Source organism: Amblyomma maculatum, chromosome 7, assembly GCF_055883805.1.
Source record: "Amblyomma maculatum isolate TAMU_Amacu chromosome 7, ASM5588380v1, whole genome shotgun sequence".
Taxonomy (NCBI): Eukaryota; Metazoa; Arthropoda; class Arachnida; order Ixodida; family Ixodidae; genus Amblyomma; species Amblyomma maculatum.
Genome location: NC_139350.1, coordinates 91,156,881 through 91,174,220, shown reverse-complemented (window position 1 = coordinate 91,174,220; position 17,340 = coordinate 91,156,881). Strand labels below are relative to the sequence as shown.

Here is a 17,340-nt window from a genome sequence, read left to right as displayed (position 1 = left end):
AAGCTAATGACCATGACATCACCTCTCCAACTTGCCCAACAAAGCAGAAAGCAACTCAAAAGGTCCGTCGTGGAATACAAAGGCAATGGTCTCAACAGGGTACTTCACCACCGATTCAGACATTCAACAGATTCGAGGCTCTCCAATTGGATGACGATGAATGGCCACAGCTATCTGAGACAGAGCCACCGGCAATCTGTACACCACATGCTTACAGCGCTAATGTGAGTGCACAACGTCGTCACAAACAGAGTACAAACGGGAAGGACATGCCGGAACCTCCGCAGGACGATGTGACAGCAGTTGACGACCAAATTGAAAGGCTTTTAGCGGAGGTCTATAAGCTCCGCAAACATCGTGAACTGCTTGCTCGTCGTAGGCGAGCAACGGAATCTCAGACCGCGAATATCAAGGCTGCCTCGCCAACGATTATGTCCCACACTCCCATGCCGTTCACTGATTCCCAAAAGTCTTCTGCTGCCCTGCCTGATAACTCTTCGAAATCGTTACTGAGGTTTATGGTCACTCAATTATCTAACCTGACACCTGTGCTTTTGCGACATCTGGACTCATAATCAAGATGGCGACTACAAGATATCGCGGTGTGCTTCAGTGGAACTGTAGAGGGCTCTCCACAAAGGTTGGAGAGCTCAAATCCCGTCTTCGCATGAACAAACTTCATGTATGGGCCATGCTACTGCAGGAGACGAACGCGTTGCCACCCATTCCTGGTTTCAGTGGATACGTGTCTCCTTCCATGGACGACCGACGTGTGCACACGGATACTCCTCCGGGAAAGGTGGCTGTGTATGTTGACACACGGTTTCCTCAGGTACGCCTTGCTCTGGAAAATTGGTGTACTTCATATCAGGAGGTTGTTGCAGTGGCAGTCAAATTTGGTAAGGCAACTGTTGTAGTTGTGTCAGTCTATGTAAGACCTGGTGGTGGCTCTCCCTCCCGCATAAACCTGGGATGGTTATTGAATGTTAGGCAACAATACCCGGGATGTCCAGTTTTAGTTGGGGGTGACTTCAATGCGCCTCACCCGGACTGGGGATACCCCACCTTAAGTCCTCGTGGCAGGCGAGTGCGAGACGCCTTTACGGATGCGCTGTTTATTCTCCTGAACCATCCAGATACACCAACAAGGACTGTGCTTCATACTAGGAGTGGAACATACGCTCCAGATCTTACGTGGTGGTCAGGAACCGGCACCCCCTCGTGGCACTTAGAGCCGGACTGCTGGGGCAGTGACCATCATCCTATTGTCATCGGTCTCTATCCATCACAGGCCAGACGATTACGCCGCAAGTGTACAGTTGTCCATTGGGACAATTTCCGCGCCATTCTTCAAAACCACTCTGTGGAGTCGGCACCATCGCTTCTAGACCGCATAAAAAGAGCACTAAATGAGGCTACAACCATTACCTGGGTGGAGGTTGGTCGACCAACACCGGATGTGCCTCTGCTCAACTTGTGGGCTGCTCGTCGACAAGCGGAATTGACTGCAACCAGAGACCCAACTTCTGCGCATGCACGTACAAGACTAAATTACATTACTGCTAAGGCTCGAAGGTATGAGCGTGATCTCTCACGACGACAATGGTACCTGTGGTGCGAGCAGTTCTCCACACAGTCATCGAATGCCCATCTTTGGCAAACTTTCCATGCCATGGAGCACGGTTGTCGTCGTCCTGATGCAGCGGCCACAGCATGCTTTGCAGCTAACTTGTCTCCGAATGATTTCGCAAGACAAGCAGCACGCAAGTTTTTCCCCAAGTACGACGTGTTGCCTGCACCAGTTACAAGACCTTACTTGTGGGGCATGCCAGCCCATGTCGATAAGCTGCCATCTGCTGCCGACACCGAGGGAATCGCGAGCCCATTCTCCATGCCCGAATTGCTTGCAGCTATAGATGAAGCCAACCGAAAGACAGCGCCCGGTCCGGACTCCATTACGTACGAGGTTTACAAGAACCTCAGTGGTGATGCACTTCCTCAACTCCTTGACACCATTAACAAGGTATGGCTAGACGGCGATGTACCAGACAGCTGGAAATCGGCTATTGTGATCCCTATTCCAAAGCCGGGGAAAGCCCCAACAGACCTAAGCAACTTTCGACCTATTTCCTTAACGGTAACAATTTGCAAGATTGCTGAGAAAATGCTCGCCACACGAATCTCGTGGTGGCTTGAACATCACGGTTTCTACCACCCGGCCCAGATTGGCTTTCGACCATCTATAGGCACAGAAGACGGATTGGCTGTCTTGGCGTCATCCGTATGATCATCAACACGCAGCCACAATGTACGCACCGTCCTCGCCATGGATGTAGAAAAGGCTTACGATAATATCAGTCATGCTGCCATTCTGGATTCAATTGACATGCTTCATTTACCACTTAGAGTACGCAATTTTGTAAAATCTTTCCTTGAAAGTAGACAATTTGCAATACGCCTCAATAACAAGGCCATAGGATCATTTGTCCCTCTTCGCGGCGTGCCCCAGGGATCGGTGTTGTCACCAACATTATTTAATATTGCGTTTATCTCACTTGCATGGCGGTTACATGAAATTTCTAATGTTAAATTCTTAATATACGCTGATGACATCACGGTGTGGAGCACACACAATGACCTACTGACTCAATCATCGGCCCTGCAATCAGCTTTAGATATTACGTGCACATATGCATCTTCCATTGGCCTTGAACTTTCCGCCAGTAAAACTACGTTCATATCAGTCGCCAACCGCTGGGGCCGCCGTAAACTATCAGCAACTCCTATTCGTCTACACCTATCCGGAACCCCACTTCAGGAAAGTCCAACAGTAAAAATATTGGGCTTAACATTTCATGAGTCAGGAACTGGAACTACATGGCTGTCTGGCGCTAAAAAACAGGCGTAACAGACACTGGGTTTAATTAGACGCATTGCTCCAAAAATGGGCGGCGCTCGCTCAGATGTTGCGAGACAGTCGGTGAGGGCAGTTGTGCAACCGCGCCTTGTTTATCAAGCCCAATTTCAGCATTTGACAAGGGCACAATGGGATCGACTTGAGGCTATAAATCGAGAGGCAATGAGGGTCATCACCTGCCTCCCTCGCATTACACCAGTCGTGGCGCTCCAAGAAAACGCACAACTAAACACAATAGATGAACTGGTGCAACAACGACGTGATGCACGCAAGCTTAAGGCCACACTCTCTCACGCAACGTGCGCTCTGAAGGCTTATGCTTCGAAACATTCAATACTACCACCGCCACTGCCAGTTCTTCCTCCTTGGCGTTTTGTACAGCTGAGCGATAACAAGCCAACTGATTTACGCCGACCAAGAACACAGGAAACGGCGTCGTCACTTCGCGACCGAATTATGGAACAAGACGCCCGCTTGCCACATGGTTCCATTATAATTTACGTCGGCGCAAGCATCAAAGCCTGTGAAGTGATAACAGCAGTTTACTGTCCTAGCAAATCTTCATTGAACAAGACGTCAACATTTCAATTACCGGAACCTCCATCTTCTTTTTGTGCGGAACTGCTTGCAGTGCAAGAGGCGCTTCGCTCTGTGACCGCCATTCCCATGCTTCCCACGGCACATATTATCATACGTACAGATGCTCTCCAGGTGACAAAGCTACTTAGACGAGTTAGTAGTAGCCCGGAAATCTGCCAGAACATACACAGTCTAGCGGCTCGCATAACAAATCCAATTCGTATTGAATGGACCCCGCGTGACCTTTTAAGTGCTCAAAGCCAAGTAGATTCTGCTACCCGCATTTCAAACTCAACATCGCCAAACCTCATAAAATTGGACAATGCCACCCTGCTTTTAACAAGAAAGGAGCACCTCCGGCGCCGTACACGTGCTCTTATACCTCCGTGTACGGTAAGCCTCCCCCGCGGTCTAACCCGTGAAGAGGAGGTGGCGCTTCGGAGGATTCGAGTTGGGGTGGCCCTAACACCAGCAGTGATCCGAAAGTGGCCACAATTTCGGTATTTATATCCACACCCTGGGTGCCCCATCTGCAAGTCAAGAAATATAGAAGCTGACATCCATCACCTACTGTGGGATTGTCCAGCGTTGAAGCCAACGCGGATCCGGCACCTGGTGGCAGCTGGCCTCTCCCCCCATAATCCGCAGTCATATGCTGCTTGGACACTGGGACCGCATCATCGTTCACTCCTCGATTTCATTGCATCAGCCAACCTTTTTTCATTTATTTGACCACACCCTTCATCCATCATAACATTCCTTTTATGCCCTGAGGCAATAAACTTCGCCAAAAAAAAAAAATAAATAAATAAAAAAAATAAAAAGCTCTAGGGATGTAACTTGCTCCGGCTTTTCTTCTGGGCCCTTATTTTGATTTTGCGTACAAGGGGCACAACATTATGTCGATATTATCGGCAACAACGAGCATTAACGCTGCCGGCTGCGCAACCCCCTATGCCGCTTGCCACTCCTCAATGCAGCTACCCTTGAACCTGGCAGAAACGCGCGCTGCGGCCGATAGATAGCAGCAATTTTGCATAAGGTCTATACATTGACTCTATGGAGCGCGTGGCGGGGCCATGGCAAGGTCCGGATTTTCAGGCAGGTCCGGAAAATTGGCCGTCCGAAATATTGGTTGGCGACTGTGCAATGGACAGGAATTTCTTGAAGGAATCTCTGTAAGCCTAGACGTGCTATGGACTAAAGGTGTCATATCACAGAGCACACTGGAAAAGATTGCTACCAATGAAAATTTTATATACCGCAGCATTGGGAGCCGGGTAACGTTCAGAGTAGACTAACACAAAGCCAACAGTAAACAGTACCAAATTAAAATACTGCTCTGACAAGTGCACAGAAATTTGTTGTTAAATTCAAGACTGGGCCGTCAAATGGTATGTTTTTTTGTACAGTGTCTGCAATTGCCCTCTTAAGTCATGCATGTGATGGGATTTGCACTACTTAACAGCCTTGGCTTGTTATAAACTATGTCCTGCACCATTACATCAATATTTTTTTAATTTGCCAATATTATTATCATATCATTTCTATTGCCAGTCATTGCAGTGCGGTGTAAAAGTGTGGTTCTAGTGCCCAACTCAAAACTTGATAACCTGTATACACACAGCGGGACCAGTTTAGACATGTGAAAACTGCCCCGAGACACATTCTCACTAGTTTCTACTTTCTTTAACAATTACAAATTTTAGGTGCAGGGAGAGTGTCTTTTCAGACTGAAACGAAGTCTTGAGGCTGTTGAGCATCCAAGCAGATTTCACCTCTGTAATATCCCCACGAAGGCCACTGCTAAAGGGAAGTAAGGTCATTTTACTCACAGGTCAAAGATGAATAGTTGGTTTTGGTTGTGTGGGGTTTAGCTTTATGGCTATGAGAGACGCTGTAGTGGAGGACTCCGGAAATTTCGACCACCTGGGGTTCTTTAACATGCACTGACATCGTACAGCACACGGGCGCCTTGCTTTTCGTCTCCATCGAAGAGCGGCCGTCGAGGCCGGGATTCGATCCTGCATCCTTGGGAACAGTAGTCGAGCGCCGTAACCACTGTGCCACCCCGGTGGGGTACCAAAGACGAATAAGTAACTCATATGTGTCAGAAAAGCATCAGCATGAACAAAAAAAGATCGTCAAAACAAGAAGTCCTCCTAATTTACTAACTTCAGCGAGAAGCAACAAACAGGTATGATCTCTGTAGATTGCTTAGCTGTGCATTGCCTACCAAATAAAGGGACACCTTAATGTGGCTACTTGGTTCTAAAGGCAACATTTGTGCAAAAGTACAGAATATAAGCCAAAAAAAAGTATAGCTGTATCTGACATGTAACCATAAAACCACCAGCTCTCTCTAAATTTTTATATTTAGCAACTGGTGCACACTGCTGGCATACTAAAAGTTTGTCATCTATTCTTTTATACCCACTGGATCTGTGTAATATTTACTGTGATGGGAGTTATTAAAAGAAAAATTTGTTGTTGCAGTTATTTAGTACAAAATGGCAAACAGTGATTCAGAAGCAGCGCGCTAAAAAAATTCATATTCAACCTTTTTTAGCATGAAGTCTTTTTTTGGTGTATTATTACTATAATGTTCTTATTTTTAGGTAAAATTGGGAGCTCTAGACTGCTAGGCATGTTCTCCACAACACATTAAATTTGCTCAAGATTCGAAAACAGCAATAATGTGCAACTTTGATTGCAATTAAAAAAAAACACATCGACGTTTATGAAAATTCCTCTCGTGAATTCTCATTACATCAGAAATATTACGGCCTGAAAAGGTATTGCATTATATTGTTTAAAATTATAAATATAAGTATAAAACTGAGGGTTAGTTTTGAAGATTGTCAATATTCAGCCCTACATTCTGGCATGACTTAATAAGGTATTATTGCTGAAACATTTTCTGTATATTATCCAGGCCTAGTTCTCTCTTTCTGTAAAGAATGGAAGTTCCAGAGTTGTTTGTTCTTTCTCCATACTACTTCGAAATCGGCAAAAACCTCAGTTATCAAAAAACGGACAACAGTGACTACAAGAGCTCTCAATTTTGCCTGAAACTAAGAACAATATAGTAATAATACCTTAAAAAAGACTTAATACTAAAAACATAACACATCATGCCTGTATTTCAACTTGAATATTTACTTTTTTGCAGCACGCTGTTTCTGGAGCACTGTTTGCCATTTTTTATTAAATCAACTGCAACAACAAATCTTTCTTTTAATAACTCCCATAACAGTAAAAGTTACACAGATTTAGTGTGTAAAAAGGAATAGATGACAAACATTTAGTACGCTACCAGCAGGTCTCCAAATTTCAAATTTATTACAAAGGCAAAAACGGCATTTTCCGCCTGTAGTGATACATGATTTTTTTTTTTTTCAGAGAAAACTAAGCTGTATCTTAAAGAACTAAAGCCAATTTTTTTGTGTCGAGACATTTGCTGACCACATATAAATACTTATTGAAAACAAAAAATGGTCATGGGATCCCTATTACTGTTCTTATTTGGACACACCCATATATGCTTGCAGACGTGCGGAGGTGCAACTATACAGGAATCTGAGAGATCAGCTTTTTAACAAAGGACAGAGAAAAAAATTTTTATCTCTCTTTCGCAGAGGGCAAGGGAACTTTTGCTTACACATTCATATCTCACTTTCCTGATCAAAAATGGCTCTAAAGTTTCAAAAGCAGTTTTTTGACTGTCTAACTAAGATTCTCATGCAAAGAAACTGCTGTATACAATCGGTGCACGCTTTACAATGGTCCACAAGAGGCATCTGCTCATTTTTAAGAAGATTTTTGCATGCTCCCTGAGTCAGTCATAAACACATAATTCCATCTGGCCAATGTATGATTTGTCGTAGGCGAACGGGTCTCATAGATGATGTTGATGGCACAGTTGGTGAACCGCTCTTCATGCTTCTTACAGCACTGTTTTCCTTTATCACAACTGATGCTACTGCTCAGCTGAGCAAGCTGCTTGGGTGCTGAAGAGACCATTGAAACTTTAAGCCTATTAGTCACCCTCTTCAAGTTGTGGGTGACCTTGTGCATATGTGGCACTTGTGGCCTCTGTCTATCATCCGGGGAATCACAGCATTCATGTGTGCATTAGCCTTAATTTTCCTAAGAAGCCTTCCAGCCACAGCCACCATGATCGACCCACAACTAGCTAGCATCTCAAGCACAGATGTTAGGGGAAGAGCTGCAAGTTGAAAATGTGGCTGTTTCTTTCTAGAATGTAACTGACATGACACTAGAGGACATTTTTAGAATTTTACCTTCAGAGCACTTCGATCATATCTATCGACCAGTTTTATGAGCGAATGAAGGGCATATGTATAGGTCTAGAATTTTCCCTGTGTTCTACAATATAATTTTGCCTGGAATAGCCTTTTGCACGATCATTCAGCGATTTTAACTCTGACAAAGTCCTAAAGTTTTCTGTATATATGAACTTTTTCATTCTGAAAATGAACTGCTCACTTCTAAAAGAGGATACACTGAAGTGTGCAGTAAAAGCTTTTAACAGGGGTGGAAGTGCTGCTCCAGTTGCTCCATTCTGCTCCAAACATATTTCCCTGCTCCATCCTGCTCCAAAATGCAATATTGCTCCAAAACTGCTCCAGACTCGCTGCCTCGATGTTCTACCATCAAATTTAGCAGAACGCAGGAACAGTGTCAGAGCACCGGGGGCAAAAATATAACCCATCTTGCACTGGACTTAATACAAATGAAATTTTTTTTAAGGGAGGGAGGCATGGAGCATAATAAATATTTTTTGACAAGTAAATTCCGTTTGAGCTACCGGTGATTGGAGATACTTGCAAAAAAAAAATGCACTGTGCATGTCATGTAGCACCTCCTCTCAGCCTTTTGAATCACTAGTAAAGAGAAGCGAGATCAGCAAGCAATGCAGGTAGCGCAAACTACTGTGAGCCGCTAGGAAGGAAACTTGTCCAACTGCAAAAACTGCATGAGTTATTCTAATGGTTCTGCTGTGAAAACAAGCAGGTACTTCACCATTGGGCCTCTCTGTCGGCCTTGACAAGCTTGCCAGGCTTATGACAGACAAAACCATAATTGAAGCGTTATGGGTTGGTACGCTAAAGCGGTCAATCACTAGGAAGCTTCTCGGGAGTGTTGGAAAGGCGCACGGGGTGTATCGCCAAGTATTAAAAATGAGCCCCAGCATTGCTCAAGCAACGAATGATGAACTATTGGGAGTAGGCAGTGTAGTAAATAAGCCATAGGATGGAACAGCTACACTTCAATGCCATCTATATCCGAAGCTGCTTCAAAATTCCCGAGCCTGCTTCCCCCCTTAGACCTCCAGCATATCTACAAACGGACAAGACGATCAAGGTAGTGCTGCAGTCTGCGATCCCACCTTAGGCAAAAAGCATGGGAGTGGCACTGGTTGTTATTGGCACGTTATTGTGGTCTGAAGGCGCATTTTTGGCAGACAAAATATTCATGTGCTCAGAGATGCATAGGACCAAAAAATATGGCTTACCAAGATACTTTGTTGGGCGAGTTGGTACTTATTCATTATTGATATAAACAGCGCGAACACGAAAACAAGGGACAAGAAACAAGAAAGCCATGTACTGTGGCTTTCTTGTTTCTTGTCCCTTGTTTTCGTGTTCGCGCTGTTTATATCAATAATGAATAGGACCAAAAAGGATCATGCAATACCACATATCTGGGGTCTTTGAGGTGTGTTTAAAAAAACTGAAATAAAATAGATATGCGCAAGATAGAGAGGGGGAATGTCATGCCCATTAATCTGAACTCCAAACTAGTATCGCTGCTAGAGCACATCCAAACGGTAGACTCGGGATTTAAATCTCTCAAGTCAAAACAGCCAATGCGTTCGGTCAGACTAGATGTTGAAGCGCACCAGGAAGATTTACGTTTGCTGCTAGTCTTTCGCAAGTTGTTGCTAAGGTCGACCTGTGTTATATATCTTTACATTCTTTGGCCGTTTGTCTTGTCAGAGATGAGTGCAAAGTTGAAAATGTATTGAACTGGCGTATAAAGGAATCAGAGTGAAGATTGTTTATTTCGGAAAAAGAAAACTGCAATTATCAAAGACGTTAGACCTTACAAACGTGCTCCAAAACATAAATAACACGCTCGAAAACTCATCTTGTTGCTCCAAAGCTGCTCCGAAATGGCGTTACTACTGCTCCCAAAGCTGCTCCGAAATGCTCGAGCCTGCTTCCACCCCTGTTTTAAACAACTCGGCAGAGGGCTAACCATTACTTATGAGCTTCCTGAAGAAGGAAAGTTTCAGTTTCTAGATCTAAGAATACAATTCAAAGAAAGGCACATGTGCTGGGCGTTTTATCCTCGTGCGCAAAAAACGCTCTTTCCACATGACTCAGTCATTAAAAAATTGTAAAGAGGTACTGCAACTCTGTGCCAGGAATCTTCGCTTTGGAGTTCATGCATGCATGATCACCATTGATTAGAGAGGCTGTTCTCAGCTAGCTTCCCTGGGTGGGCCGTGGTGGCTGAAATGCTTCTCAGGAAAGTGGAGGGCAGTGCACACTTAAATGCTGTCATTACCCCAGATGATAGACAGAGACTGCAAGTTATGCCACACATGCACAAGGTTTTCCACAACTTGAACAAGGTAGCTAATCGGTTTAAAGTTTGATGGCCTTTTCGGCACCCAAACAGTTGCATCCCTTGCAACAAAGAAAAGCAGTGCTGCAAGAAGCATGAAAGGCAGCTTTCTTACTGTGCCACCAAAGCCACCTATGAAAGTCCCCTTGTCCTGCGACAGATCATACATTGGCCAGACGGGATGATGTGTAATGACCACCTCAGGAAGAATGCTCATAATGAACGAATGTACCTTGTGGAGTGTAAAGCTGGCATCGATTGTATACTGCGGTTTTGGTACGTGGAAATTTTAGGCAGAAGTACTAAAAAACCTGCTCGTCAAACTTTTGAGGCTTTTTTTCGATAAGGAAAGCGGTACATGATTGTGTAAGCGACAGTCCCCTCTCCCTCTATGAAAAAAGAAAAATTATTTTTCACGTGATCTGTTAAACACCCTGCATGGCGATTTCTAAGATACCTGTACGGTAGTGCCTACGCTGGTCTGCAAGCATATATCCGCTATCCGCTATCGTGATCCACCACTGCGCTTTACACTGCGCATGCCCAGATCCCTTGACGACGATAGATGGCGCTACATACTGGATGTCGGCACATAGACCTCCCTCGTCCGGACCAATCAGCTTGTACGCCCCGCCCACACACGGTAGCGGGTCACGGTGGCGAATCGCGGATCACGGTAAGCCAAATCTCTCTAATAAACAAGTAAACAGTAGCGCCTGTGTTTCATCCAAACTCTGCCTTTAAGATATGATGCAGTGCTAGCTCCTTTGCATATCCTCATTTGTGTACATGCTCTCGCTTAAGCACTAATGTCCCAATTTGTGAACGATCACCCGGTGTAAACATGAAGCACTGTTAAACACCCCGTGGAAATGTGCCTGCTGGTGTAGGAGTCGCGTATCTGACTTGGAATGCAAAGGTTCCGGTGAGTTCCATTCTCATCTAACTAAAGGAGAAGCGCAAGCTGTCAGCTCCTGCAACCTCAAATGTGTCATCTAGGGTCTCGCGACATCACACCACCCGCCGACTAATTAGAGCACTGCCATGTCACCTGCAAAGTCACAACACTGTCAGCACTGATGACGACACCAACATTGGATTGCCTGGAGAATGGAGTCTTTAACACTATCTCTTAAAAATGGGCCAACTAAGAATACTTCACTGGCCTTTTAAGAGTGCTAAGGATTACATCAAAACTACTGCAGTGATCTACAAGTGTGATTCTGGCTATTGTTCTGTACTGAGGCATTGTTGTACTGATGCTTCACTCAGTATAGTCACTTTCGCTGCACCCTCTAGTTATCCTTACCTTACAGTAGCTGTGACTTTGCCTTATTCTTGCAAACCTCCTAATGTCATCACATAACACTATGTCGAACCCCACTTTCTTTTTACTGGACACATACCCACCTGCTTCTTTCCTTTATGTCTACCTTCCTTCTTCCCACTCAGACTGCCATGCTTTTCATTAGAAATGAGAAACCAAATTGCTCTATCGCTGCTATGCTTACTTTTCACTTGAATCCATTGCCTCATCACAACTGGTCAATGGTTATTTGAACTCCACTCTGCATTCCCTTCCTTATGACCTTTTTTTCTTGATCTCAGCTAAGACATCATTGACTCACATTCGTTCCCCCAACCTTCTCTGCTCTTGTTGTTACCAGTTTTCTTTTGCATAGCTTTCTGCACTATTTCAATCTGTCTTTTCGTGGCATGTAGAGCCCTCTGGGGTGTATGAGGAATTCTATTGGCTACCTGGAAAACCGGCACACAAGTGATGTAGGCATGACGACATGCTTCTACTACGCACTGATTGCGGATGCAAGGTGGCAGGTGTATGCCTGACAGCTGCCACCATGTGTCGCTATCTCTTGTCACCAACATGATATACGCGTGCGCAATAGAAGCTGGTAGTTTTAAGGCAGAGGAGGACAAGCATGCATTTGCCTAATGGCTGAGTAAAAGAGGCACATTTCATTTCCTGCCAAATAATCAAACCACTAAGGAGGTTGCATAAATGGAGACATAAATAAGTGCCTTTGATTAGCAGTGTATCAGCAGGTTAAAAAAAAAATTTCGCATGCCGCCTGCTTTTGAACGTCACTGGAAATCTTCAGATAATGGTGAGCTGTTATGTTTGAGTGAGGACACATGCAAAGAAAATCAGGGGGTCTCTTTTATATCTCTTAAGAGGAGAATGACGAAAGCCTACCCTTCCTTTGCCCCGCCGGGGTGGCCCAGTGGTTATGGCACTCGACTACTATTCCCGAGGACGCAGGATCGAATCCCGGCCTCGGCGGTTTTCGGTAGAGGCAAAAAGCAAGGCGCCCGTGTACTGCGCGATGTCAGTGCACGTTAAAGAAGCCTAGGTGGTTGAAGCTTCCGTAGTACTCCACTACAGTGTCTCTCATAGCCTGAGTCGCTTTGGGACATTAAATCCCACAAACCAACCAAACAAACCAACCTACCCTTCCTCTCCTATCATTTGGCTCTTATCGGCGTTCGTTGCAGTGCTACACATGATTAGAATTGATTTACAGGAAAGGAAGGGTACGTTATCTGTCACACTTTCTCTGGCAAGTGTGAGCTTGGACGGTACAGGATCGCTCCTATTGCGTAGCGTTCCTTGGCGCACGTTTGAGAGTGGTATTGCAGATTGCAGGAACACTAGACAAGAACTAATCTCGCGGAATGTGACAGATCTCGAGGACAACTATTCGTACAGGATTACGCTACGTGAGATTATGCCTTAAAACTGCCTGTCATAAAATGCAAGTAGATATGGGCTTTCTTTTCACGGCACAACTGTACAGTAGTCAATACAGTCAGTGAGCTGGACTGGTCAGTAGCGTGTTGAAAACTCCATGGAATATAAGTGCGCAAGTCGAGTGAAGAGCGCAGATTTTCAAGCCATACGTGTGGTGATGATCATCCCTGTTCTATTTAGAACCTCCACTACTGCTTCTTCTCTGCTGGTTGCATAAAGTGGGATGTGGTAATTGTGTTGACACGAGGTATTCGAATACTAATACCGTGATATTTTGCAATGCCTCCAGAGACCAAGAACTCAGCAGTGAAAAGTGTGTCACCACTCATTGCTGGGCTTTAGCAGTGAATATGTTTGCTTTAATTAACAGCTTAAGGGGCGAGTTGGTGCTTCATAGTACCCGGAAATGTGGCGCAACGAACGCAATCACATAAGAAGTGCGCCTGTGTTGTGTTTCTTCTCGTGTGATTGTGTTTGCTGCGCCACATTTCTGAGTACTGTGCTTGGTTTGATCTACAGGGTTTAACATCCCAAAGCGACATCGACTACGAGGCATGCCGTAGTGAACAACTCTGGAGGTTTCAACCACCTCGGGCTCTTTGACGTGCGTGGATATACAACAGTACATGGGTGTCCTGAATTTTAATTCTATCGGAACGAGGGTGGAATTGAACTTACATTCTCAGGACCACCGGCAATTGAGTGTCCTAACCACTGAACAACCGTGGCGGGCAGTTGTGAATATTATACACCACTGACCAATAAGTGGGCACCTTATAATATGGGAAATTCTGGGTTTATCAGCAATATCCAGTTTTTTCAGGTACCTTGACATTTCATTGTTTAGATCAGCTAACAGTATCAGCATGCGCAGCACAAAAGTACACTGCTGTACAAGCCACGCAAGAGGCATTGGCTGGGACGCCATCTATTCTTCTAGCGGGAGCTTGACGTTGCTAAATGCCTGTAGCAGTTGCACTGTCACTTGTATCAGTGTGATATGCAGTTTGGATCGCACTTATGCATGGCTCGCTTTCCTTGGCGCATACCCCTGCCTAACTCAAAAGAAACCTTAAGCAGGGTGTTGCCCCTTCATAAAACCTAGTCTACAAAGCGGTCTGAGCATCACGGTGAAGCATACCGCGAGAATAAAACTACATATAGCAGATGGAAAATATTTTTTTTTCCTACATACAATAACATGATTTAGCAATCATGGTAAAATCAGTTGCTACTCAAACGGAATGACGAAAGCCTGATGGAATTAACAAGACAATACATCCCACAAACAGAAACAGGCCGACATTAGCTTGAGTCTTTCCAACATCAATTTAGTCCTGTTAAAAAAATGTAATGCTTCTGTGCATTGTTACGGCCCAAAGTTATTCAGCCCACACTAATGCAGATGCTAAGAACAACTCCCGACAACGTGCCAAGCCATACAGGTAACGCATTTCATGGCACAAATCGCTAGATCAAGGCAATGGCTTCACTGAAGACGTGACAAGGCTAGTGAAGTCGCGTGATTGTAAGACTCTTCCCTTCATGGAAAACAGCCATGTAGGACCACAGTACCGAACATTACCAATAACTGAAAAGATTAAACTTTTGAAGGTACAAAAGCATGCACGTAACGTCTGGTGCCTGCGCCAGATTCCAGTACCGTGTTTTTCTTTTCGTAAGTGTGCTTTGGAGTTGCACTGACAGTTGGCAGGGTTGATTAGCTCAACATTATACTTAAACTAAGTGCTCTAACTTTGCAACTGACTCAGTGCCTTCTAAAAGTAACTCTCTGTTGCTCCCATTTGTGCATGACAAGAGGGTATCAGAGCACCCAAACTTCAGTGTCAGCATAACCTTGCAAGATTTTTCACTAACTCCTGCCTCTTTATTCCCAACCTGCTAGACTGCTTTATAGTATGCAATAATTTATGCTTTACTTTTCTTTCTCTAAGTGCCTGCAGTTCCCCCAAGCACAACTTTACAGGCTAAATTTACACTTGGACCACGAGCAGCATGCCAGAACAGAAATGGAATGGTCTCTTTGGCATTGCGCACTTTAGGAAATAAGGACTTAAAATGAAGGAATTGGTTACATTATCTGTGCATATTAGCACTCTTCAAGCAAAAGCAAAGGATGTTACATTTTAAGATGAGCAACACAGTTTCTGCACCTGCCAAAGCCTTTCAAATAACTCAAAATGCAATAACCACAACCATCAGAGGGAGCAAAGTATGTTATGAATTAGCATGGTGTGATATGAACCATTGGCAGATGACATTAAATCCAAACGTTACCAATATTTAACAAAAGAAAAAGTCCATAGTAGAACAGGCGTGCCAACAGCATATTATGACGCTGCCCACAGCCGGCGATTTTGACAGCTGACAGGTCGAGGCACACCTCAAAATAACGAGACTGTAGCGATATTTTTGGCCGCAACAAATGCAGGTGAAACTTGTTTAATTTCCTGTTATATTGTACATGAATACAAACCCGTGAAACACTCCAACACAAAGCAATGAGAAAAAAAAAAAAAAAAAGATATGTACTGTCGAAGGGTCAACTCTCGAAAGCGCGACATTTTGCGACCCCGTTTAATTTTATTTAGTTCTGGCGCATTCTTGACGTCCAATTTCGATGAACAAAACAGGCTTTCATTCACGCTTCGCTAAATAATGATTTCAGGAAACAGAAAAGAAAAAAAAGACTGGGAAAAAGGTGGATCAACGCAAGTGTAACGCTGAAGGCGATGGCGTGGGAAAAAAAAACGAGGGGTGACAAATGGAAACAATGGAAGTGCAGCGTTATGTGCAGGAATGGGATGTGAAAACACGTTGCTACGGACGGTTTCTACCGAACATATCGGGCCAACACAGCAACTATAGAAACACTTCACCCCAAGAAGCGCGGCGCTGCAAAACGGCTTGACACTTGCACGATGGCTTGCGTGCGTTTGGCTAAACAAGGCTAGAAAAAGACAGCACAAGGTCCAGGCTTCGTCTGCACATGAAAAGAAAAGTCAGAATATCGGAGTGTTCCCCGGGCGAGACGCCGATGATCAATGCAGCCTGTCGACCGGACGGCTCGCGTGATGGTTTGTTGGGAATTAAAAAAAATGTTCGGCCAAGAAAAGTACCAAGGCGGCGGAAATGGGGGTACTCGCACGCTAAGCCCCTGCATCCGGATTTCCGCAAGTTGCCCAAACCAGGCGCTCTTCGTAGAAGCGGATGACGACCTGCGGGCAACGGACGTTGGCCACTCGCGCAGGCACCATCTCCGCTTCGTTACTGTCCTTCCACTTCATGAGGAACATCAGCTCCCCTGAAGAATCGGATGCCCCGATAATGTAGTCCGGGACCAGGCCCCGGTCGAACCCACGTGGTTCATCGTCACCTTCGGCCTCCTCCTTGCGGTTCTGTGACTTGGGTCTTCGCTGGCGCGTCATTTCGAACTGCGCTATCAGTCCTTGGCAGTCGAGGTTCTGCTCCGGCTCCCAGGTGTTTTCACGTGGTTTTCACTGTTCCCGTACGACCGCAAGAGCAGAGCAGGAATGCAACGTCAGGTCGGAGCAGGGGTGTGAAAGGAGTGAGCGACGCGGCGGAAAAGTGAAGCCTAGTCATAAAAAATATTATGGAAAGAATCATGGGAAACTAGCTGTCACGTGATACGGCAAGAGTTAGTCGGTAGCTGGTTTCGGTTGCAGTTTCGCACGCTTCGCTCCGAAGGAATGCCTTCGCGTGGCCTTTGCTACGCGACGCTTTCACTTGAAACTTGAGGCGCGCGCTGCGAGCAGGTTGTAGATGGAACTTTGGACTTTTAGACGGGCTGAGCCCGTGGGGGCTGCCGCCGTCGCGCAGTGCACCCGTGTATTTCGCGAACTATGGCTGGGTTCTTTCAGCTGCGCCATATGAAATGCTTGCGGGGTTCGGCGATCAGACGAAGCACGCGAGAACAAGAAGGACGAGGGGACGAAGCGCTGATCATCGCTTCGTCCTGTCGTCCGCTGTGTTCTTGTGCTTTGTCTTGGTGCGCTGAGTCTTGCAAGCATGGAATCAAACCAACTAGCCTAACAAAAAGTACTGCCATATGAAATGCTTTGTGCCGGGATGCAAGAACTACACGGATATACCTCTCGGGGCTGTCGCTCCAACGGTGAGTATCCTGTTATGCGCACTCCTCGAGAAACGAAACGTTTTTTTGTCAGGGCAGGTGCATGTATTGTTCGAGACGAAAATCGTTTGATTCATTTAGGAAATGCAGACCTCGAATACACATTGTTACGCTGAAGCCAGTTCCCCAGTCATGCAAGGTTATGTCGAATTCGTAGTCTCCCTGACGAAACCAAAGATGAAAAGGCCACCTGCAGTTCTCACTAGTGTGCTTATAAACACGGAGTACAATGCAACAATTGTA

General features: G+C 45.3%; 1 long non-coding RNA gene and 1 pseudogene across 5 annotated transcripts in view; one reads left to right on the top strand and one right to left on the bottom strand.

The window, feature by feature from the left end:
* LOC146183939 (uncharacterized) overlaps nt 1-17,340 on the top strand; it is a 203,333-nt gene that overhangs the window by 73,889 nt on the left and 112,104 nt on the right. Inside the window, exon 4 of one of the 5 annotated variants that reach the window (XR_014708820.1) lies at nt 10,701-10,961. The exons of the other annotated variants lie outside the window; for them this stretch is intronic. This is a non-coding gene — a long non-coding RNA (uncharacterized LOC146183939). Of the gene's footprint in view, nt 1-10,700; nt 10,962-17,340 lie in introns of those variants that run through there. 5 annotated transcript variants of the gene reach the window in all.
* LOC146183942 (chromobox protein homolog 3 pseudogene) lies at nt 15,342-16,532 on the bottom strand (annotated as a pseudogene).